Source organism: Chaetodon auriga, chromosome 19 (assembly GCF_051107435.1).
Source record: "Chaetodon auriga isolate fChaAug3 chromosome 19, fChaAug3.hap1, whole genome shotgun sequence".
Taxonomy (NCBI): Eukaryota; Metazoa; Chordata; class Actinopteri; order Chaetodontiformes; family Chaetodontidae; genus Chaetodon; species Chaetodon auriga.
The window spans coordinates 11,484,035-11,509,148 of record NC_135092.1 but is presented as its reverse complement, the minus strand read 5'-3'; the positions used below and the strand labels follow the sequence as shown (position 1 = coordinate 11,509,148).

General features: G+C 41.4%; 1 protein-coding gene across 5 annotated transcripts in view; it reads right to left on the bottom strand.

Annotated features, from left to right (window-relative positions):
* The window catches only part of strbp (spermatid perinuclear RNA binding protein), a 77,104-nt gene extending 56,077 nt beyond the window's left edge, over positions 1–21,027 (bottom strand). For 2 of the 5 annotated variants that reach the window (XM_076758716.1, XM_076758718.1), the window contains exons 1-2: positions 20,840–20,908; positions 920–1,056 (exon numbers count right to left, since the gene is read on the bottom strand). The gene's annotated coding sequence lies outside the window, so the exon portion shown is untranslated. Of the gene's footprint in view, positions 1–919; positions 1,057–19,213; positions 19,520–20,839 lie in introns of those variants that run through there. The other 3 variants (XM_076758714.1, XM_076758717.1, XM_076758715.1) reach the window with 2 other exon arrangements.
* Between the last annotated feature and the right edge of the window lie 4,087 nt (positions 21,028–25,114).

The following is a 25,114-nucleotide window of genomic DNA, read 5'->3' as shown; positions in this document are numbered from 1 at the left end:
GACCGGTTTTGAGGTTTGGTGGTGCAAACACTAACAAAAAAGTATTGAGGTTTGATACATTCACTCAGACGTACCAGCTTCTTAAATGTGAGGATTTGAGGATTTCTCAGCTGTTAGCTGAATAAAACAAGCAATTGGTCATTTTTTCTAAAACTTTATCAACAATGATAGTAACAATAATTATTAGTTGTGGATTTACTCTCAATAATGTCTAACATTTATTCTCTTTTTAATGGGGATCTTATCATAACAATACTATAAAATACTTGTTTGTCAATAGCCTCTATCTCTGTGTGTGTTCGCTACACATTGCTGATTCTCTTAATGATAAAACAATATGATAATCTGCCGAGATAAAGTGATTTACTGTTAACCAAACAAACATTGTCAAACTGCACTGGGAGATGATGTCAAGATAATTATGATTATTATAAAAAAAAAATAATTATGGCACTAAAATACAGCAAGAGAGCAAAGCGCTCTTTCTGAAGCTATTAGCGGAGATGGTGAGAAAATGGGTCTGTGTGTAAAAGAGAATGTGTAAGAACACCCCAAGAGATAGCCAGCGCGATCACCTACTTCTGTAAACAGGACGCAAAAGTCAGAACTGACAGAGATGGAACTGTGTGTGCGTGTGTGTGTGTGTGTGTGTGTGTGTGTGTGTGTGTGTGTGTGCGTGCTCGTGTGTGTGCATATGTGTGTGTGCACACATGTTCAAGGTGCATGTGTGTCTTCAGAAGTGGGCTTCTTGATGCACTACACCAGATGTCACCTTGCACACACACCACACAGGTGTCTGTGTGTTTGTTTGCTGTCAGGTAGATGACAAGAATAATACAAACACTTGAGGATCAACATATCACTAAAACTCCCACCATCTGCCTGCCAGCAGACAAATATAAACACACTCTTCTCTTACTCTGATATTTCTTTATCCCCCTGCATCGCTCCGCTTTTCTCTCTGTTCTTGCACTCTGCAGTCCTGCCATCCATCATCATTAGGAGGCAAATAGATGACCTGTCTACACCTGCAACCACTCTCTGTCCCTTTACTCTCTGGAGAGAGGAGAGGAGAGGAGAGGAGAGAGGAAAGGAGAGGAGAGAAGAGGAGAGGAGAGGCAGGTAAAGTGGAAGGTGAAGGCCATTTAAGAAAGATTCAATAAAAGGAAAAAGATGCAGATGCATTGAAAGTAGCTGTGTCTATTTATTTTACTAGTCTAAATCATACAGTGTGTGTATATAGTGAAGAATACAATCTCATTACTCTGAATTAAAAGTGATAATTGATACGGCAATATAAAGAGATATACTGTATTCTCTTATCATACATTCCAGGAAATATCTCAGTATGTCTGCTGTGATATAGTGAGTTACCGATGTGCCCTCTGCCATAAGCAATTCTACAGCTGAATTCCCAGTGTGAAATTTATGCGCTGTACAGTTGGGAATGGGTATCGAGAACCAAAACTGTTGAGTACCAGTTGCAAATTGTGCGATACAGCTCGTATGCCGAGCTTATCAGTTCCTTTTATCGACGCCAGCGTGTTTTTCAAACAGTTGCACACTGCAAAACAATGACGTTGAGGCTGCTGGAAACTTGCAACAAGGAATCATGGTGGACAGAAAGAAACGGTACAACGTGTGGCTTCATTTCATGAAGAAAGATGACAACAGTGCTAGTTGTAATGTCTGTAAAATGATAATTTCTGAAAGGGTGGAAAAACCATCAATATGCTGAAACACCTTCCTACACAACATGGGCTTGAATTGCAGGGATGCCATGTATTTTGCACTCTACGCCTCCCAACGGAGCAGCATGTGCGTTACCGAGGGCACACATTCCAATAACGTTGCGTCGTGCAGGCAGGCTTGCAGATTTTTTCTTTGACTTAGAAAAACCTAAATGAAAAAAAAAAAAAAAATTCTGTACAAATTTTCTCTCATTTCATTCATTTTAGATGATGACAGACAGGCTGTTGCTACAGCAAGCTCTCAGGCTACCGCCAGCTCGGAATCAATAAGGGAATCAATAAAGAATCGGACTGATAGCAGAAACAATAATGGCATTGGTATTAACAAAATCATCAATTCCCATCTCTACATGTATAGTGCCCCACAACTTTCTGCTAACAATCCCACAATGCAATGAATCACATATTTATGGAATTACAGAACTGTAAAATTAAAAAATGATAGCTGGGTGACTTCACACCTGTCAGTAATCACGCAAAATGACTCAGTGCCTGAAATCTTGCTGAGGGGCTAGGTGAGGTCCAGGTAGCAGCAAAATTAGCTGAACAGGTTTTAATCCATTTTGTTATATAAAGTAGCTTCTTAAAGAAAAATGAAGCCAATGGGAAAATGCCAAAAAGTTCCTAAAATGGGCACTTGAGGCTGGCTCCAAAAGTGAGTCATTCCCCATAGACCCCATATTAAAATGCCCAACTTGCAGACAGCAGAAATAAACGGTTTTGGTCTCTAGAGCTAATTTTTCTATTTGTGACAACTGTGCAGGAGATGGATTTTTCATCTAAATTATATCAAGGGATGACTTTCTGCATAATGAAGGTTCTGGCTGCTTTGGGTGTCAGATAGCCGCTAGGTACATGCAACCAGGCTTCATTTGGCCCACCTCAGCTTCACCCATGCTCCAGCTCTTTGCCCATTTTTGGATTAGCCAAGAGTTAGGTGCAACCAGGCACGGTAAGTACATGATTTAAAAATTGTTTCAGAGATCTCAAAATACTATTTAAAACCCTGCCATGAATTTGTTTATGATATACTTTTGTTTCAGGTGCACAATTTTCTGCATTTTTGCACTACTTATTGAGATAATATTGAACAACCAAGCCAGTATCTTGTACCATGCAAAGCAGGGAGTTGATGAACCTTTACATCCCTAAAGGAGGACAAAGGATCGCAGTCAGTAGAGACAAATATAGAAAAGGGGGGAAGAAGCAGGGGATGGTACAAGAGGAGAGGATGGGAACAGCTAAGATGGAGGAGGGGAAGAGCGGAAGGAAGCGTACGAATGAAGGGGAGGACAAGTAGAGGACAAAGTATTGTCTCCTGTTAATATGTAAAAATAACTCTGGTGCTGCCTGGTGGAGGAGCAAACTGGGTCAGAGAATTCCCACAGAGAGAGAGAGAGAGGGAGAGAGAAAGAGAGAGAGAGAGAGAGAGAGAGAGAGAGAGAGAGAGACAGAGAGAGAGAGAGGGAGAGAGAGAGAGAGAGACAGAGAGAGAGAGAGGGAGAGAGAGAGAGAGAAAGAGAAACAGAGAGAGGGAGAGAGAGGTATCATATCGATTCAGTCTGTGGTATCAGTGTGAAGCACAAGTCAGTCTCTCTCTTCACCTTAGGCTGCCAAGGCTCTCTGTGCACATCCCTTCCATGCATTTGTTCATCCATCTATTCATCCTTCATTCCTTCTAATAGTCCATCCTCCCCATCCAACCACATCTTTTCATCTCCCCCCGTCCTCCATCCCTAGTTCCTTTGTTTACACTCTCATCCTTTCCTCCAGCTAATAAACACATCCTTGACTTCATCACATACACTGGCTCACCTCGCTCACATTCTGCTCCAGGGTTCCTCTGTTGCAATTAACCCTGCTCTTGGTCTCCCTCTCTCTTTCGTCTCTGTTCTGTCACTGTAAATACACATTTCGAACACATCCAACTAAAAGGGTGAATGAATTTTGGTGTGTAATGCATTGCCAGTTAATGTATTAATAATGCAGCATTTAATTACCCAGCAGTTAAGCAGTGTGACACATCTTGAACTGATGATAATGATGGTGAAACCAACTGATAACCTTGGAGAATTAAGAAGCGTGTATTAACTCAGGTTATTATATTGCAGTCTGTGTTATCAGTGGCACAAAATCAGTCCTGAATGCCTTACCTTGCCTTATCTTACCTTCATTTAATTTTAATTTGGTTATTTTACAGATTAATTTACAGCAATATTGTTGTCAAGTTACTGAATTATTTGGCCACACACTGCTCTGCACAACATTCCATGTCATACATTAGTTCTTTGGTCTACCCTCTTTCCTTGAGGAATTTCCTCCTATTTTCTTAATTGATATCCATCAAACCCATGCTACTTCTATATCAGCCTGTGCATCTGTCTGTCACAGCAAAGCATATCTATATATGTATCACCTGGATACAGTTAAGCTAAATGTGAACAACTTTTCCTAAAACTTGTCTTCTTCCCCTCTTAGCCACAGTACCTAGTCAGCTGCTGCCTCTCTCCCATGTCTATGCAGATACTGTGGGTTAAAGATCTGAGGATTCAGTATTACTCGTTTATATAACCGGACAAAACCAACCATTTTAAATGCTTTTCGATATTCAAGCTGTTTTCAGATTGACTCTAAATTACAAAGACACCGTGAAGCTTTTTCATAGTTTCTCTCTCACAGTTTTTAAATCTGTGAAATGTAATCCCATGCACCAAATATTGTATGGTCTGCTGTGTTTCTGGGTTTTTATTTTTGCCCCAGTCAACACTACAGCTATAAGAGTAACCCATAAACCATACAATGTGCGTTGGTCAGCAATTCTGAGCCGTAATTAACATCTTTATTGATGAAGAATGCTGTAAGCATACTAACTATTTTGCAAACTATTTATCAGGGCACTGTACAAACTGCACTAGGTGTGTGTGATAGCCAGATCCATATATCTAGAAGACAAATTAATATAGGAGCGCTCTTGCATTGCGGGATTTCCCACCTGTGTATTTTCTGTTGAACTCACATAGCCAGAACATGACAATTCTTTTGACAAAGGTTAGCAATAATGTGAAAAAGGAGTATGCAAATAACTCCTCAGTGAAGGTCAATCTACTGCAGAATAATTAAGCTAACCTTTACCTTTTTGTTCCTTTTACGTCTCCTTATTCGTAATCTTTCTTGTTAACTATATGTAAATTACCCAATCTCCACTATGAATCCACACATGCAAGTGCCTGGATAGAGCTAAATTTGCTTAAAATGAGTCCAGAGCTTCAAATGATTAAGAACTCAAGGCCTTCAAGGATTAACCTGCAGGGCTTGTCCGAAATGGGCAGGGCTGCTTCTTGGCCGGCTGACTAGAGGCAACAGAAATAGCCTGAGCTGACTACAGCATATGTAATGCACTGCAGCAGCCCTCGAGGGTTCCATGTTTTTGCATCTAAACCCCCCACTGTATTTGTGTTTGTTCATTAGAACAGCTTGTGTACTGGAGTGTGTACATGTGATGGTGACACATGGTGTTGGTGTGTTAACACTTGTATGGAAGAGAAGAAGAGGAATATTTACGGGTTAAATAACTTCCCATGTGTCTGAATGGTGCAGTGACACACTGCAGTCTTTTACACCCAGGGCCCAAAGGGTAACTTTAGTCTATCCTAATAAACATAAAACATAATATCATCCTTGTCACAGGGAGGCCTTAAGTTGAAGAAACACTGCTCTACAGTTTTGCTACAGTAGGCCTTTGACAGCAATCAGCATCACTCAGAGAAAGCTCTATGTAGCCTTTGTAAGCCTACTAATTTTTATGAGTATTTGTAGTCAAACGTCTTTTAATGCATTTGAATAGTGCTCTACATACAATTTTTTGACTGGCAAATATGTAATGTGAAAAAGCACAAATCTATGCAGAATGTAATTGTCTTGTTTTTTAACTACTGGGACAATAGATGTCTCTTTCTTGCAATGTAGCAATGAAATATATTGTTATATGAGAGTATGTCCATGATAATTCTATATCTCTACTGCAGCCACAGCCCCATAACTGCCCACAAACATAAAACAGATGTGTACCTATCTTCTTTCATTTCAACAGCTGCATAACTAGATTTAAAGATTAGATTTAACAGTTTACCAACCTGCTACTGTATGGTTTTTACAGAAAACAACGAAACACATTGTTTAAAATCCACTAACTGAAAAGCTTAAAGTCCACAAGCATTAAAACAATAAAGCAATTCAATGACTGGCTGAGGCGAGCAGACTGAAAGTCTTGCCTCTCTATTGAGACTTTGCTCTTTAAAAAACATCTCGCATAGATAATTCAACACACCTTACTGAAGCTACAAACTATGACATCCATTGCGCTTACAGACCTGTGTGTGTGTGTGTGTGTGTGTGTGTTTGTGTGTGCATTTACCTGAAACAACTTATCAAGTTGACACAGATTAGAGTGCAGCCTACACATAACCCATAGATAAAGTCTGAGGTCTGACTACAACTACACAGTGAGAAAATGCAATTCTGACCTCTCTGATAACAGCCCCATTCAGCAGTGCTGAAACGACCACATGGTTTGAAATGAGGTTTACATTACACAGGAGGCAGGACGGTTAGCCTTAAGGAAAAAAAAAGAGAAAAGGAAGCACAGGTTGTGTTATGTGTCCACAACAAATTCAATCTTCCAAGTTAAAATACTGATGTTCAACAGTTTCATCTATTGTTGCATGGCTATTAAGTAATGAGCCGATGAAACAATGGGCACACAAAGTATTTCACATATACAAAAACAGAACATGAGATGAACATGGCTATCCTGACATACATGAAGCTGGTACAGTAGCAAGCACACAGGCATAAAATCAGCCAGTAGACCTGGCAGGGTAACAACAAATCCTGTGCCAAAACAAACTTGAACTGCCAATATCACCACAAAACGCACAGCAGAGTTGGCTAAAGGTAGCACCACTCATTAAACGGAGAATAGGAAAAAGGTCGCTAATCAGTGATCAAGTTACTATGAATAATGCAGAGTGATAAGAATAACTGACACATTTACATTATCATGCTATCAATAATTAACAATCTAAAAAATACAAAATACATTTTTTTTATATCTGCTTGTGAATCACACCTAGTTGTTTACAATTGAGGGTCAAGCCGCCTCCTCTTTGACCCTCTGCCAAATATTAGGGTTGAAGGCAGGATACACATGAATAAAACTAACACTAATAATCCATGCCAGAGGAGAGCATTCTGTCCAAAAATGACAGTTTCATCATTTCTGACTATTGAAAGTGATCAGATGCCAAGCTGAACCATGCAGGTGAGCCCTGCTCCCCAAAGAGGAGGACCCCCCCCTCCCCATCCTGTTCCCCTGTGCCAATACAGGATGCTGCATTCTCTTTCCCTCATTCCTAAATTTGTCCAAATCGCTTAACCTTAATTTGCTAATGCTGATTAAGATTAACTCAAGATCCTGTTTCAGGAAAAGAGGGAACGAAAAATATCAAGAATCCTCAGTAAGGATGAATACGACACAGGCCTGCTAATGCCGTGAGCTGATCTCTTTGTTATGCCCTTTTAATTTAATTTAGAAAAATAACTTGCCTCTTGAGTTTACTGGTTGTTTGGGGTGGTTCATTTCAGTTCGCAAAAACACGCCTTCCTTTTCAGCATCCCAAAACAAGACAGGTCTTGAAGTAGATGATTCCCTCAGTCGGAAGGGCTCACAGCACTGCCACACAAGGGAAGTTGCTCAGACAATGCATTTCCACACTTCATAATTTGCTTTTTCCCCTGACATGCCCTCAAAGTATTTTGCTGCCTCTCTCTTTGTGGTCTATGTTCCCTCATCATCATTAAGCGACATACAGTATTGCAGATAGTGACGCACTGCAGCCGAAATAAACCCTGGCATGGATTCCCAATTAACTACAGCCTCCACCTGCATCAGTCAATGTTTTTCTTATCTGTGCAAACCAATTCTGAGTTTCTTTCTCTCCTCCTCCTGCTGACACAAAACATTGCTTAAATATCAAAGTGTATCATCTTTGTAAAGGTGAAGATAAAGTTTTTATCCTTAAGCATTTCCTAGTCCCACATGAATCCATTATCCTTCTCAAATTCACCATTAGTGGCACTCCAATAAATGCAGTTCAATCACGGTACATTATACAAAATGCCTTATTCAAAGTGAATGCAAATGAAACTGAAATGCCCATCTTGCATCCCAAATAGCAACAAGCACAAATACAAAACAAACAAACAAAAGACCCCGGCTCCTCTGTCCTGTCACTTGCAATGGCTACAGAGTTAAAAAAAGAAACGATAAAAATGTGATATCTGCAATAACCGATTCTTTTTATGAGTGGTCCCATAAATTATCACTAATGCTGTAAAATACTCAAACTTCCTAACAAAAGCCAGGAGACTCATAAATAACAGTCATGGTTTAAAGCACGGAATCAACATACTGCGTAAAAGCAGTCCTGGGTAGGATGTAAATGTACGGATAAAGGTCTGAGCCATTTGGACAATAGGCCTGAATCTACAGCAGAGAGAAGTCGATGACACGTCACACAAACAACTGACCTTTATTTTAAAAAATTTAAATAAAAATCACATTTATCACAAGTCCAACACTGTGGATTGCTGACAGGACAACCAAGCAGTCCATGTACCAGCCAATGAAAGCAGCAACCGTTAGAATACCTAATAAATGATTTCAGGTTAAGATGTGTTTCTGATACCAATCAAGTGGTGCAAAAGCGATTCAAAGACAATAATCACTCACTTCTGAATGAAACAGAGAATTTCAGCACCATGGAGAGCAAACATCTCTAACTAAATACAATATACAGCAATGTTCACCAGAGTAAAACAGATCAGACCAAAGTTTGCCACAAAGAGCAAATAACCACTGAGTTAGACAACACATCATTTTATATGGACACACCAACAGCCAGTGCAGTTGCAGATGCATGTCGAATTAAATTTTGATCAAACAGTCTATGCTGAGTTACAAAATATATTACAACTCACAGTGCATCATTACATCACTGTGAACAAAAAAAGCCCCTCTTCCCACAGGATACAAATACTCAGAGGAAACCACACAGAGAAGATCATTCTCTCTGCTTTGGAACGTCTTGTTGTAAACTCTGCACAGTATACTATATGACTTTTGGGAGAGACAGCTCCTTTTTCCATGAACAGCAGCGTCAATGGATTATAAAGCAATGCAGGACATATTTCTCTTTGATTAGAGACCATCATGCTCTCTGTATTGTTATCTTTCCCACATGCTGCCCGTTCAAACTGCAGCACCAAATCATATCACCCCTGCTCAACCCGGGCTGCTTTTTTAGATTTCATTTTAAATTTACTGAATAAAGCCCCCCAGCGACATATCAGGCCTCTTTTTATCGCTAATGAGCTGAGGCACAGCTTGGTCCTCTTAGCAGAGCCCGATTGCTTGTTCCACACACTGAGCTGGTGCCGTAACAGAGGTGACTAAGCCTTTACTATCAGAGCTCTCAGCCTTTGCAACTTCCTGCAAGAGGAGCTCATGCTACCAAGATCATGACACAACACCAGTGTGAAGTGACTGGTTCTGCTGAGACTGGGAACAGAGGGGGGTGTTACAGGGACGCTGGCAGACGCTGTTCAGTCTTCTTGAGGTATCGTGTCTCTAACTCAATGAGTCATTTGTGAAGGTTAGTGCCCACTTGGTAACCACAATGACATGCCCACACTCACTCAGCCTGAAAGCTAGAATAAGTACTGCATGCATGCGGTTAGTGTCACTGCCAGTCTGATGGCGCCATAGAGCCTGATGTTTGTTTGCTATAGCATTCCTCCGCATGGTAACATATGATTCTATTTCAGTTGAACTCTCTAATTGCACCACTTTATGAGCGCTCACCGATCCAAGCTACAAATGAATTACATCTGTTGGTCAAGTCAGTTTCCAATCACAGGTGCACCCTGCATGCTTGAGCCAGCGTGATGTGTGGTTTCAACTGCTTTTCTGTGTTTTGGGCTGGCAAGAGAGACTGTTTGGAGAGAGCTGTGTGGGAGCTGTCGGACCAAAGCTCTAACAAGCTGGGGATGAAAAGCCAGTGAGTTGGACCAGCACAACATTTCCAGTATAAAAGGTACATCCCACAGTAGCCTGGGCATGGTTTACACAACAAAGTTCTTGTAGAGTGCAGTAAATGCTTTACAGTGTTCTTAAAACATGATATATTTACAAAACTCTTCTTCCTCAATGTTATCTGTATTTTATTCTTTCTTTATTTATGTGTTTAACACAGTATTCATGTGACTCTTACTCTCCCTCCTACACATAAAACCCACATCTGAGTGCAAAATATTTGAGACACATCCAGCGGTGCAGTTGTAACATGGACCTGTGCATGCGCTTGCTGCACTTGCAGCAGCACTGTTACACGTAGCAAATCCCATATGCTGTCTAGCACAGGGTAGGCTAACAAACACACGGTGTGTATAATAGAGTCCATGTGTCATGTAATGAACAATTATCTGGTACAGGCTGGAGAAGGGTACATGATTTTAATTAACATCCAACAGAGGATATTCGCTCTTTGATCCCGTTTTGTGTCCTCTGTACGCCTATGTTTAATACCACAACGCACAATGAGCTGTATGCTATAAATGATGAAAAACATTTTACAGAGCTAGAACAAACAGGAAGTGAGGTGGCTTCTTAATTAATGCAAAACAATATAGATGCACACAACCGAAGACACAAACATTTCTGCACATATAAACATCTCTCGCTCTTCTGTCCAAGGTTTTCCTTTCACAGCAACACACACACATGCACATAGGCAGCTGGCTGAGTGGTGGCTGTGTGCGTATGCAAGTCAGGCTGACTCTGATGTGTGTGATGGAGTGAGACGATGATGTGCCTCCAAAAGATCTCAGGAGAAATATGATGAAGCTTCCCTGCAAGTGCTATGTGTCTGCTTACAGGCATGTATCTGTGGAAGAGTGTGCTACGCTGTTGTATCCTCTGCTTTTTATCCCCATGCTCTTAGCAAACACAACAAACACGGGTGGATACACCTCAGTAGCTTTGAGGCATATGACACAAATATGCCCGTCTACTGTGCATTAATATCTTTGATTCTACATGCTGCATGTCCACCAAGTCTCACATTTCTTCCTAAGACATCATTTTATTAGTGTACTGTCACTGATACTGTACAGAGTACATATAGAGAGATATTTGTACTTCATAATGCATTTCAAATGTTCATCAGCTATCAAAAAATGTCATCCACTATCTTTATGTCAATTCTCTAATCAGCAACAAATCATTTCAGTTCTAAAAACAATGACATATTTTGTTTTTACATACATATTTTAACTTTAAGCCTTGAAAAAGAGGTCATATATAGATGTGTCCATATGTGCCACAATTCACATCCACACATTCAGTATTCAGCATTGGCATCAATATGAGTTAGTCAATAATATGCATTCTGCTTGCGCTCCTCTTCCACTAGTGTGTGTGTCAGTTTGCGCTGGTGTGTGTGCATAGCAGAGAGACTAGAATCCCATAAATCCTACTTTACTGGACAAACTTCCAAATCAGATAAAGAAATCTCACACAACCCAAGCACACACACATACAGGGATCCAAACAGCATCTCACTGATAATCTCCATTACCAATTACGGGTGATACACCACAGCTTAACATGAAAGCAGCAATTAATCTATTAATACTCTATTAATACTGGCCAGCGGTTCATCGTAGTAGAGAGAAAATATTGCTTGCAGGCACATACACTGTATGCCCACACAGAAAGCAAACTATCATTGAGATATTTGCCTTTTTCATTTTTTTCATTGCTTTTAAATTTATTATAATTTTTCCTTATTTCTTCAGACATGCAGTTCAGATGTAGTGTATTCCTTTCATGCTTATTTCCATCTAGTGCCTGTGTTCTCAAACTGCGCTGAAGGACTCAAAATTGGTCCCAAGCCTTTTTCTTGTGGGTTCCTATGAAAGCAGCACAAATGCATGCTTTAGACCGGTCTAATGGAGACAGACTTGCTGAAAGTTCTTTGGAGTATAACCCTGGAGGATCCAACTGGTATTTTTAAGGCTCAGTGTGTGACCAAGCATGCTGTATTTCAGCACTTCTTAACTTCACACTCGTACACATAATGCATGAGTTGTGTGTCAGTCAAAAGAAGAAATTCTGACTGGCAATTTTTTACCTTTTGATAATCCTCAACTCTGCCTCTCTCCTTTGTGACTGGCTTGTCATCTTCCTTTGTAATTTTTGTGATATGAAGGAAAGAAAGACAAATGATGAATGGTGCTAGGGAGGCTACCTCATACAATATCTACATTGCAGATTCAAGTGGTTCTTTGGATTGAAAATAACAAACTGATCCATGCAATGTTCAGCATGGTCTGTTGTCAATTGTCGGTTAAGGCAGATTGAGCTGGATCATGTTTTTCAAGGCACTAACAACTGCCACAAACACAACAGACAGACATTATAAACCTTCAACGAGAGCTGGCAGTATTTTTCATGTTTGATAACAAGGAGGGTAGCCAACAACCCTTCATCTGCTCTGTCTAATGTATTAATCAGAAAAATGAATGGAGACTTAATGGAGACAGATGAAGCTCATAAACACAGCGCATCACACTGTGATGAACAAACAGCCTTTCACTTTGTATAAACTGTTACAAATACAATTTGCTGTAACTCCTTCAGTTAAAACATGCTGATTTGATTTGTCTTATTTATTCACACTTTTTAAAAATAGATTATAGTGTAACAAATCACACACATGTGCAAGTTATCATACAATAATCATATATACTATTAAATTGTAAAAACATTCCCAGTACAACCACGGCCTTCAACAGCTTGTTGAAGCGAATGGAGGTGTCTGCCTTGCTCTATGGCACCTTGTCAGCCACCCGGTTCAACCAAATTTGTTAAACCATACTGGGGTTCAAATTGGCAGCCTGCCTTTCACGGTCCAAACATGGTCCGCTTGGTTTGAATAAATAGCCTGATCTTCCAGGAAGTCCGAATGAGGGCAAGCTATAGTTTCCCTGATCTAAGCTCTTTTTGACACAGTAAGCAGAGCTGGGACATTAGAAGGCAGGGAGAGGGGAGGGTTGTGTATGTGTGTGTGTGTGTGTGTGTGTGTGTGTGTGGGTGTGTGTGGGAGAGAGAGAGTGTGTGAGTGAGAGAGACAGAGAGAGAGAGAGAGAGAGAGAGAGAGAGAGAGAGAGAGAGAGAAAGAGGGAGAGCTCCAAGTTTAGTTGGGGTCTGTGCAAATGGGTTATCAACATGCGTATGCTGTATGTGTTATATGTTGCTGTCAGTGTGCGTTTGTACTAGGCAGAGCAGAGAGGTGACACTCAGTGAGTCACAGTAGCTGAGTGGTAGAGCAGATGGACCTCACATATCAAACTGTCAAACTGTCAGAGAAGACATTCTCTTCACCCAATCCATTCACTCCTTCAGCAGTTGTTAAAACCAGAGAAATGCAATATTCTGACGATCGTAATAATAAAAAACAAGAAAACAGCAATAATGTTCCTCCAGTTTCCTACAACATATCCAACCAGATGCTTTGTCAACTATCTATCAGCTCACGTAGGCTTATTTTGGGTTGTTGGGTAAGTCGACTTATGAAACATGTAAATCCCCTAAAGGTGTAATATGTAAGAACTGGCCACCTGTCAAAGGTTGCTTTAAACAAATCAGGGACAGCATATTACCAGAGTAACCGCTAGCTGCTGCTCACTATACTCTCTGCTGTAGCTATCCATGGCTGGAGCCACTAGCCACAGTTAGCTGTGCAGCTAGTGGCCCTATCAGCTGACTTGAGTCTTCCCTGATGGTAGAGATAGAAACTTGGATTCAGAAGGTGTATAATTGTATTCTTGTTAAACTGAAATTCTTGTACATATATTACATAATGCACCTTTCAGTAAGCTGTTACTTTCATTGTGGTATTCACAGTTATCCGGTTATGCGTAAACACGTACCTGCAAGTTTCTTTTGTATAAGATAATGTAGCACAAAGCTGAGATTTACAGCAAAAACAAGAGACAGGGAAACAGCAAAGATCGCAAACTGAATATGAACCAAGGATATAAATATTTGGTTGGCTCCTGAGAGCTGGAGCTGTCAGGACAACCTCCATGGTGCCACTTCTTAATCCCATCTACACCTTATCCTCTTTCCTTCTGTGTGTCAACACCCACTCCATCTACTCTCCAATCTTGTTCTACACTGTCTAACCACATACTTGTATTACCTCATCAGTAATGTAAAAGATATGGTTTAAACATGTTAAAATAACTGCCGTGGTAGTGTTAACTGCACTCTAACAAACTTACCAATACAATAAAAAGGCATGTTCTTAACTCTCCTCGCCCACATGTCCATCACAACAACCTCTTTCCTGGTTAGTCCATCATCACATCAGCAAATTTAATGGAATATGCAGAAGAGTGGACTTCTGAAAGCTTCCCTCAACACTATAGTGCAGTGATACTCAAATAGCTGAGAAACATGTGGCTCAGAATGTCAAAATTCTATGGGAAAAATATGGTCATACACACTTCAATGTTTACACTCATCCCACTCATGAATATGATCATGGAGGACTTTGTGTGGCAATGAGACCAATGCTTTTCCTCGTTCTGATATTTTTCAATTCATAATTACAATGATCAAAAAATTATGACATGCATGCACACACATGTATAGCTAAGGAAAGAGTGAATGGATTTTCCTTTGGGGTCAGAATTCTTTGAGCCTCTTGTCACTTTGTAGAACAGGGATTCTGCATGAACCCACATCAAGTGGTTTACAATGCCATCTGGAGCATTTTCCCTTGCGACAAAAAATGTCAATATTTGATTTTCAATTCTTTGTGCAAAGCAAAGATGATAAACACACTCTGCTGCATGTCATTTGTTCTTCACTGGCCTCACTAATTAAAGAAACACCGAACTCAGTCTCTGAGAAAACAAAGTATGACAGGGTGAAAAAAATCATGTTAATTCTGCTCCTACATTCATTTCAAAATTGACCTTTTACATTAAACTAAATGAGTGCTGAGTTGTTTTATTATGTGTGTGTGTGTGTGTGTGTGTGTGTGTGTGTGTGTGTGTGTGTGAGCAACGGCTGCAGTAATTCAAGTTAACAAGTTTCAGTCAGAGGCTACCAAGACACTGGTTACTGAATAGAGAATCCAAATAATAGATTTCATAACAATCAGTTCTCCATAGGAATGTATAAACAGCACTCTTGTCCAAGCATAAAAGGAGAAAAAAAAAAAACTTTGGTTCCTGTAAATTATGCTGTAATCTACTAAGAGCATCAACTATATATAACAAATGGTTTAACATAAGTACAAGGATACCTGTATAAAAGGCTACAGTAGCTAGTAAACAAATTATAACTTGCTCCAACTTTTCATTGAAAAAAAGAATGCATTTTGAAATTTCAGAGATAATCACATACAGTTCAATAAGCGTCGACAGTGTGGTTATACGAATAAAATGTGAATGCAAACAAAACAAGACTTTGATCCTCTGGAGGAGCTCAGTATTATTTCTGTAAAGTTCCCTAATGCATCTTACGGTGAAGGCGGCCTTTGTTCCATTGTCAAGCAGCCACACAAAGCCAAAGGTCAAGTTAACAGTGACTTGAGAAACCAAACCGTCAACAGTTCATTTCAGGTTCACTGTTTGTATGGAGTGGTGCAAGCTGTGGTGCAGGAAACCTTACATGGCCATCTCTCACAGTCTCTGCCTCTGTCTGTCCCACTGTCTGTCTTTGTCTCTCTCTCTCTCTCTCTCTCTCGCCATACAGCCTGTCTATCCCTCTCTATCATCTCTTGTCTCTGTCACTCTGAGCTATTCCTGGATTCCACACTGAGGTGAAAGGAAACAGGAATGGCTGCAGTGGCTCTCAGTGGCAGCATTTTTTTCTTCTCTGCAAAGAACCAGTCTTCCGCTTGTAACACAGACACACAGTCAATATTCCTGTGTTAATGGCTTTGTTCCTTAGCCAGTTGGGAAGATGCTTCCTTGGACATGTTTGTGTGACGAAAGCCATTCCTGTTCTTGCAGATGGAATGCAGGGGAGTGTGTTTGCATGCATGCGTGTGTGTATTTGCATGTGTGCTTGGCAAACGACACAGTTGAAAATGAGATATGGTCATCTGGATGGAGCTGAGTCAGCAGGGTGCAGATGGGTCCTTTATTATAGCCATGTGAAGGAATATTCAAAACAGTAGCACACTCTGCTATCTGCCCTTTGTTCAGTCTCTTCTGCACCACAGCACCACTGGGACTCTCCCCAACTCCCTGTTGTGCTTACTGGAACCTTGGCAGCCAGCTTCCATATCGGCCAATTAGAAAAGCTTTTACTAAAGCTCCAGCCAATTGGATTAGTGCTACATTTCCTTGCCAGACGAGACTCTAAATGTGCTGCTGTATGCTAGAATCTGAGAACTGGTGGGCAGACTCCTGTTTCGCTGACAGGCACTGGGCACCAGAATATACACATGCTGCAGAGGCAGTGGCAGGAGGAAGAGACATCCCATGACGTTACTGCGTGTCCTCTGCCTGCTGAGTGTGTGCTACTGAGATTCTAAACTGTTTAAACCAAGAACATAACATAAAACTAACCAGAACCCAAGCAGTCATGGGGCTACGATGTTGCTCCCAGGCGTACATAAAACAGACACTTACACAGGGATAGGTTTGCAGAAAAAACAGCTGAAGATATACAAAGATGACAGCAGACACACAACGGGAAAAGGACAAACTTAAGCCTGAAAAAGGACAGAGGGATCAGGTATTTTAATTTTCTAGACAAGAACTGCTACTCTTCCATGACATTTCTTCCTGTTTTCCTGCATTTTTTTTGAGGAAAGTTTTTCCTTGTCAGAATCAAGGATCTAAGGATAGAGGGAGTTTTATGCTGTACAGATTGCAAAGCCCTTTGAGGGGAATTTGTGGTTTGAGGATATGTAAAGAATACTGACTTGACTTGAAAACAGACTGAATGCTGATTGTTTATCTGACAGAGTGTGGAACAAATTTACCTGACAAAACTGATTTTCTGGTTTGTGGCTGTTGATTGAATTGTCACTCCACCGTGTCTGTGTTTGTGTGTGTCTTTGTCTTTGCCATGCATGCTCAGTGTATGTCTTGTATATGTGTATCTTTGTACTGCCAGTTCCTTATGTGTCCTTAATCTGGGCCCAAGTAAATGCCATTAGCGGAAATTAAATCCACTTCCAAATCCATTGTTAACTGAATGTCTACTGTTTCACACTTTCAAATAAAGTAAACATAACTAAATAATATACCAAGCAAAGGACTAAAATCTATTTCTGCCTTATTTCTGACAGTAAGAAGACAAACAAATTCAATGAATGGCTAGAGATGCCAAGCAAAACGATGAACGAAGTCAGGAAAAAAAAGAAACCGAGAAATGAATAGGGGGAAAAAATAGTATACCACAAAAGACAATGAAACATCGAAGAGCCAAAATCAATGTCAATACAAGAAGATTCACCAAAAGAAATGAGCAGAAATTCAAAAGAAATACCAAGAGAAAACAATGCTCGAAGACAGAAACACTGAAAGAAACAAGGACAGGTTGTGCATCGTAATACCAGCTCGCTCTCCTTCCTTCTCATCCTCTTATCTCATCGATAGTGATAGAGAGTTCAGTGCCAAGTCAATGCTTACGAGAAAGAGTCTGTTAAAGTGCTCATGGGGGCCTGGAGCATACACACTCAACCACACAGGTACACACACTTTCAACCTGCCCTATCTTTGGTACTCTGCTCACTTTGAAAGGCTGCCGTTGGATATTTATCCAGTACACCCCATTGCAGAAAAGAGACATAAATGCACACACAGGTAAAGAGGCACGATTGTAAAATCACTGACCATCTACCACAAGCAAGGACGTAATGAACCCATCTCTCCCTCTCCCCTTCACAGTCACAAAGTCCACTGTACGCAGCACAAGCGGAGCATTATATGGCTGTAACAAGCAACTGCTAAAGAAGTATGTGTTCCCACTCTATAAATCAACTCTATCAAGGCAAGCGAAGCAAGGGCTGGGCACTACAACAAAGACACCCCACAGTTCTATCTAAGCAGGCCAGGTGTCGGTGAGGGTGTTAGCAGGGAAACCTCCTGTACATGAAACAGGGTGGAGCAGGGTGGAGCAAACGAAAATAACCCAAAGGCAACAGGCCATTAGTCAAGCCTGTAGACCACCAGGCACAAAGATCTGATAGTGAACTACTGAAACCAACACACACCAATGAGAACCACATGACCATAGCACAGACCTGATACAGCTCAATTAGTCAGCTGATCAATAAAAAAATGAAACTGTTCACACATAAAAAAGAAAAAAAAGAGAGAGAGAGAAATGCAAAGTCTGCAAGCACCCAAGAGTTAAAGTTTTTTGCATAACACTCTACAGGCAGGCGTGAAGACCTTTGTGCAATGACAAGCTGATATGCCTGTTGTGGTTGGACAGAGAAATAAAGTGTTAGTTTACGATCACTTCAGCAGGATTAAGTATGCCAACAAGCTGGTTCAGCAAGAAGAGGGAGCAGTTCAGCATTTCTTTCTTTCATTCACTGGATCACACGCGCACACGCACGCTCACTGGGACAAACAGTCATACACAAAGCAGGTATATTGTTTGAGGAAATAACCTCAATGATGAAACACAACGGTTCAATAACTTACTTTTGCTTCCCTAAAACAGTGCCTCGTGAACATAAAAAAAAAAATGGGGAAAAGAAACTAACACCGAAACCACAACAATAGTTAGCAATACTAAATAAACGCCTGTCACACAGCAACGAGCAGGGTGCCCAAAAAACAAGCAACAATTGGAGGAAATATTTAAGTTGAAAAGACCTGAATGGGCTGAACATACGTTAAACGATCGATATCTCACGGCACAGTGCGGAAGTAGGCTATCAGACACCTGCTGTAAAAGATGATCTCCAGTCAAACCGTCACCTCGGGTCTCCTCGTGCACTCTTGGCAGGATGATTCAGGTTAACACCAAAACATCTTCCGCGAACACCAGCTGAGAGCATTGTGGACTCACAGGGGGCCAGAGTTACCGTTTCATTACGTGTAAAGTTCCTCTTTTTGTCAACTGGACAAAAGCGAAAACAAGGACGGATAAACAGATAACGAAACGATAAAAAAGAAAGACGGGAGATAAAGAACTTCCGAAGCGCTGTCGACACAAGAGCAAGCGAGAGAGCCAAAAAATTAGCCGAAAGTCCTGCTTGTAGAAATTTCTGTCTCGGGATGACAGCGCTGAACATGCGAGTAAAGCCGTGGTAATTACAAGGGGGAAACAGCGAGAAAGGAAATATCAACCAACTTACGGTGTTAGTATTAAGCTGTTGCGGGTCCGTCACTCCCACCAAAACATAGAAATCCAAAGAGGCAAAAAAAAAATCCGAGCTCCGTCCGACAAACGAGAGAGTCGATCTGAGCTGTCAGCGTCCAGCCGCAACGAGAAGTCACAGACTGCTGGTGCCTTGGCAACTGGGGCAGCGAGCGCGAGCCCGGAGCCGCCTGCTGGTGCCGCTTTCTCTTCACCCGCACGAGACAAGAGAAACGGGGAGAAATCCCTACAGATGAATGGCGGCGGGAGTGCGCATGCGCGGACTGGGTCGATTCATTCCGGTGGAGTAGGGTTGTAAAAAGGCAGAAACATCGCAGGGCAAATGCGTTGCATTTATTTATTTATATATTTATTTCTGAGGAGGCATTTGAGACAAGCCGAAAAGTAAGAGTGAATGCACAACCTCAAATCTGTAGACAACACTAAGAGGGCTGTAGAAAACAAGGCGAAAGAGTAGCAACTGATTGGGCTGTTATTTACATGCTGTAGCGCAGCTAAATCAATTCATTAGGGACTACAACTATTGATTATTTTATCATTAATTAACATGTCGATATTTTTCAGATCAATCGATCAATCGTCAAATCGAGTCTACATCAGAAAATGGCAACAACAAGTTCCCGGAGTCCACGGTGATGTCTTCAAATTGCTTATATTGTCCAATTAACCGTCAAAAACTCAATGATATTCACTTTACAGTGGTATAAATCAGTTAAATGAGCGATGTGAGAAGCTGAAATCATCATTTTTGTCGTTTTTACTTGATACACGAGTTAATGACTTAAATACCTGGTTAATGAAAATCAGTTGGTTACCAAAATAATTTTCCGTTGATCGACTAATTTCCTAATTGTGACTAAACGTGTCAGCACTGAATTTGACTTCTTTCTTAAAACAATAAAAAGGAGCACAAAGTCTTTTGAGTGTAGCTTGAAGTGGCCAAAGTTAAAAAAAAGAGAAAGATCCAGTAGCCTTGGCTACATTTAAGTTAAAGTGGAGATAAATCACGATTGCATAGAGCCTGGGAGTATATCTTGGCTATGACTCTCTCTCCATCCAAGAGAAGCATTGCTCTCTCCCAGACAGTCTTATAAATAATTCAGCAATAAAAGCTTGCCTCCGCTCGCCTGGTTGCATGCAGCACCGAAAGACGCCTCAGCACTGCACGGCGTCGATCTATGCGGGCCTCACCAATTACAACAAATCTCGAAGCAAAATAAAGTTCAATCAACATTCTTGATTCGCAAATGGCTGTGGCCGCTCAGCCAGCTCAGTCAGGGATTACAAGGCTTCTGTCAACTATCAATAGCCTCATGTGCCTGCGAGAGACAAGGGGGAGAGAGAGAAGGTGGGAGGGAGGAGCGGGGTGGCGGACTTTCAATGCGCAGACGGTGCAGAGCAACCAGCCGATGATGCTGTTTGTCCTGTCCGCGGATCGGAGGAGAGCAGAGAATCAACGGCAAGAGACGGCAAATTTAATCCCAAACATCCTGTCCCAGAGCCCCGCATGTGAACCGCATAGGCTACCATCCCAGCAGAGCCGCTGAGAGGGGATGAGGGCAGAAAAAGTGCATAGCCAGGGTGGAAAAAAAAAGCAATTTACCTGCACGCCGCTCCCGCTCAGCCTGCCGTTATTACTTCCCACTCAATGTGGCTTTCAGCGCTGCCGCTCACTCCGAGCTGAACGGGAATTTAGACAACGGGATTTGTTCACGTGGTCACGCTCGGTGCTCCTAATTGGCGGAGCGGCTCGAGCCGCCGCTCGCTCGTACCTGTACGGTGAACGGTCCGGCGGTGCAGGGGGAGAGAAAGACAGAAGAAAACAGATTGGTGCAGGGTACTTCATGCATGATATGGATCCCCCCCCGCCCCCCCACCCGACTCTATGTATGAGTGTGCCAGAGAGAGGAGACTACATTAAGTCCACTAATGATTTCATTTATAATTTGTAATAGTCTAATAGCTAAATATCCTATGGACGTAAGATAGATAGTGATCTGGTAAATTGCGGAGAGTATAACCTATATTATGAACACCATCATGGATGATTGGACTGCTGTCAGATTATTGGTTGTTTTCTTACGTGCAAGAATCTTATCAGCATATCCATGAAAGCACGATTAGATAAAAGACAGTACTTATAGTAAGTGGAAATAGATTGCTGTAACACACGGGTTAAATTTCCATACTTGAAAGATAAAGTAAACTGAGTGTTGCTGCCTCCTGCCACATCCCTGCTTGTATATGATATCCAATGCAAAGTCTGAAGGCAAGTGCTGAATGATTGAGCTGTTTCGAGCAAAACTACAAATGATTCTTGAGCAGCATTTATCAAGAATGAAGGAACATTTTCAAAATACAAACTTTTTGCACCTCAAATGTAATTGTCACAGCTTATCAATCACACATAAAATAATAGATTATTTTACCATTTTTTGTACAGTACACTTAAATCAAGTTTAAGTAGGAAACAAAGAATTAAATTGAACAAATTAGTGATAAAGATTTGAAAATCATTCAGATTTGGTTCTGATGATACTTTACTTTGGGTTTGAGTGCTGCTGCTACCGTACATCATGGTAATATCGATGACAGATCTGTAGACAAAGTCAGTCTTTACTGTGACATTAATAACATTAGCAACATTTGTCACACACCTGTCATTAGCATGACATAAGGATTGCCATTACAAATCCATAAGCCTAGCTTTATAACATATGCCACCATCTAAGTGAATACTTGAGTCTGACTGGTTGGTGTCCATTAAGTAAGGGATAATGCCCGGCAAGGTGTCCATTATCGGGAATTAATGGATGACGTGCAGGCCAGAACCATCTGATGTGCAGTCCAATGCATGAGTCCTGAGTACTTGAGTGATAATATCATAATAACTACTGAGTACTCACGGGCAGGATCATCAACAGGTTTATGGGTGTTGTGGACTAGTGTGATCCCAACACAAGATGGTCTACAGTCTTGTCTTCATGTCAAAATCTCATTACTTACTGTCACACTTTATGGAAAATACCAGCTGAAAGCTCCACATTTGTAAGTTGTGAATCAAAGTTAGTGGCAAAATAGCACGAAAAGCACACGGCTGAGTATTAATTTCCTAAAGACCTGTTTCTTTTTCCTGGAAAGAATCATAGTGCTGCTCACCACCTGCTCCTAAGCATAAGATAATGGATGTGAGAATTCCAGTATTGCAATAGAAGTATTGTATATCTATTATAATAATATTTACAGCTGTCATATGCAATGAATATTTTGGATTTACAGTTATTTGTGCCTCTCTACTTTGGATGTATACCATTGGTCTGCCAGTACACACACACACACACACACACACACACACACACACACACACAAATATACAAGCAAACATTTGGAAAGAGGTTTTAATAGCCTATCTGCGGTTGAGGTTTGTAAATGAGACAGCGGCAAACCTCAGTCTACAGCCCATACCCCATTCCCACTTTAACACATGCACACAAGCATACCATACACACGCAGTTATTCATCTACCTACTGAGGCCACGGCATAGTAGCAGTCAATGGTGCGGGAGTATTTTTAGATTTCATGTGGGTTGCAGATGCTGCTCTACTGAACCAGGTCACAGCAAATAGAACAGTGTTTTCACTGTAACATTCAATGCCTTTAAACTTCCTCCCAGTTTCCCCATAAATGTTTGCCCTCCCATATTTAGTATTGATTTTTTAAAAAGAAATCTGAGAGCGGAGATTGTGATTATCATGTCAGCACCTGCATTGCAGCTCACCTATCTGAATGTGGCCTCTTCTCTTCCCTGTGCTCAGATTTCAGTTTTCTTCATTGGTCCTTGCAGATTAGGCTGAGACACTCAACTGGCCTCCAGGCTGTTGGCAGTGATATGGCTCTATGTTTTCCCCCTACTCAGTTTTGGCCCAAATTAAAAGCATGTTGGGTTTTTTAGGGCAATGTAGGGCATTTATAATTGACTATGAGAAATCTGACACAGTTGCAGTACCAACTGTCGAAAATTTACAGTGTATCATCGCGCAAGCTTAAATATCATAGAGATAGAAAGATATAGACAATTTAATTAAGGCCCCTCAAATAGAACACCACTTGATGCAGGTTGGTATAACTTGTCATCATAACCACAGTGTAAGCTTGGAAGTTACTTCACTTTTCGAGACTGGAGGGGTTCCCTTGGTTTTTGGAGTCAGGGGCGGAGAGTTATTATCTAGGAGAACAAAAGCTGAAGAGCAGAGAACAGAGCAATGCCCCCTCCTCCTGTTTCCTTCTATCCCTTCCTTCATCCGCCCCCATCATCTCTCCTTCCCCCATCCACACACCAACATAAACGCCTGCCATCTGACACCCCTCTAAGGAGTTCCTTTTTAGAATTGTCTTCTAAAACACACAGCACACACATACACACATAAATATTGTTTGTGGTTGTGAGGAAGAGCTCCTATGTTCTCAATCCAAGGCAGAGAAGCAGGCCAAGTGGCATAAAGGAGAAACAGACGGAAGGACAGACAGAGAGACAGACAGACAGACACCCTTTCGGCGTGTTAATCAGGCCTATGTGCACATCAAGAAAGCGGGAGAAGCGGAAGGGCTGAGAGGGACTTTCTGCTGGTGGACCACAGTGTACTGTGGGTCGCAGCGTGTGTGTATCAACCGTTGGTCATTTGGTGTGATGCCACCTGGCTGTCTGACCACGAGCAGGACACAGGGAGTTGTGTGCGTGTGTGTGTGTGTGTGAGGAGTCTTGCTGGGCCGGACAGAACTTCGACGGGCAGCAGATGGTGGTGCCAGCGTGGCATCGGCATAAGAGCAAGGTGGACTCACACACATGGATGCACACGGGCTGGCCTGCCTGTGGTCAGACAGCCAGGACTGCCAGGAAGAACTTCAATTGATACTCATCTGACTTTCATACACCACCCGCCTTTTGTACTCATTTATCAACTGAGTAAAGAATTCTCCATCCAGTTTTGTTTCTTTCATTTTTCTCCTCGCTTATGCACTCATGATTATGCAGACCACGGTTCTAATTTATTTTCTAATTAAAAAGTTTCCTCAACGTATTATGGGGGAAAGAACATGCCATTATCAACAAAGGAATAATCAATCTGTTTAAGTATCTATAAATTAATGTCATTCAGCATAGTACAATACGGGTGTCAAGCAGGTGTTTGGAGTCTTTGTCAGCCTTATTTGTTTTAATATAGAGTGAGCATCGCTTTTTAAACAAGATCTTATTGTAATGTTAGAGGGCCATTATACACACAAACAAACTCACTCGTGTTTGCACATGCATAAACATACAGATGCACCGGCACAAACACACACTTTCAGGGGGCTGTGGCTGAGCAGCTGTCTGGGGAGTGGACGACATCTCTATTGTTGGAGTGTGATGGATGAGACGGGAGCTTGGACTATGGACTCGGGGGGAAAAAATTTCCTCTGCAGACACTGTGTACCTTCATTACTGCAGTTGATGGAAAAAAGACGTTTTGGAGTGGCTTTTTGAACAAGGACGTCCTTTGCTGATATTCTTTTCCATCTCATGAAAGGTGAAGACAAGAGCTGTCAAATTAGGATCATGTGGAATGATCGGATGATGACGTGAGCCCTCCACAATAAGAGTATTGTACGTAGGAGATGGATTTGCTTTGAGAGCATGTATTTATGTGCGTTGGAAGGGTTGCTTCATATCTGGGCTTTAGATCAGTAACTAATTTCCCCAACACACACAATCAGAAACACACACGCACAATGTGTGTGTTGGTGAGTAAATAATCCGGTGGAGTGAACATCTGTTGTCAGTGACAGGTGATGGTAAGGTGAGACCACACTGTTGCCCCCACCCAAAATCTCACACAA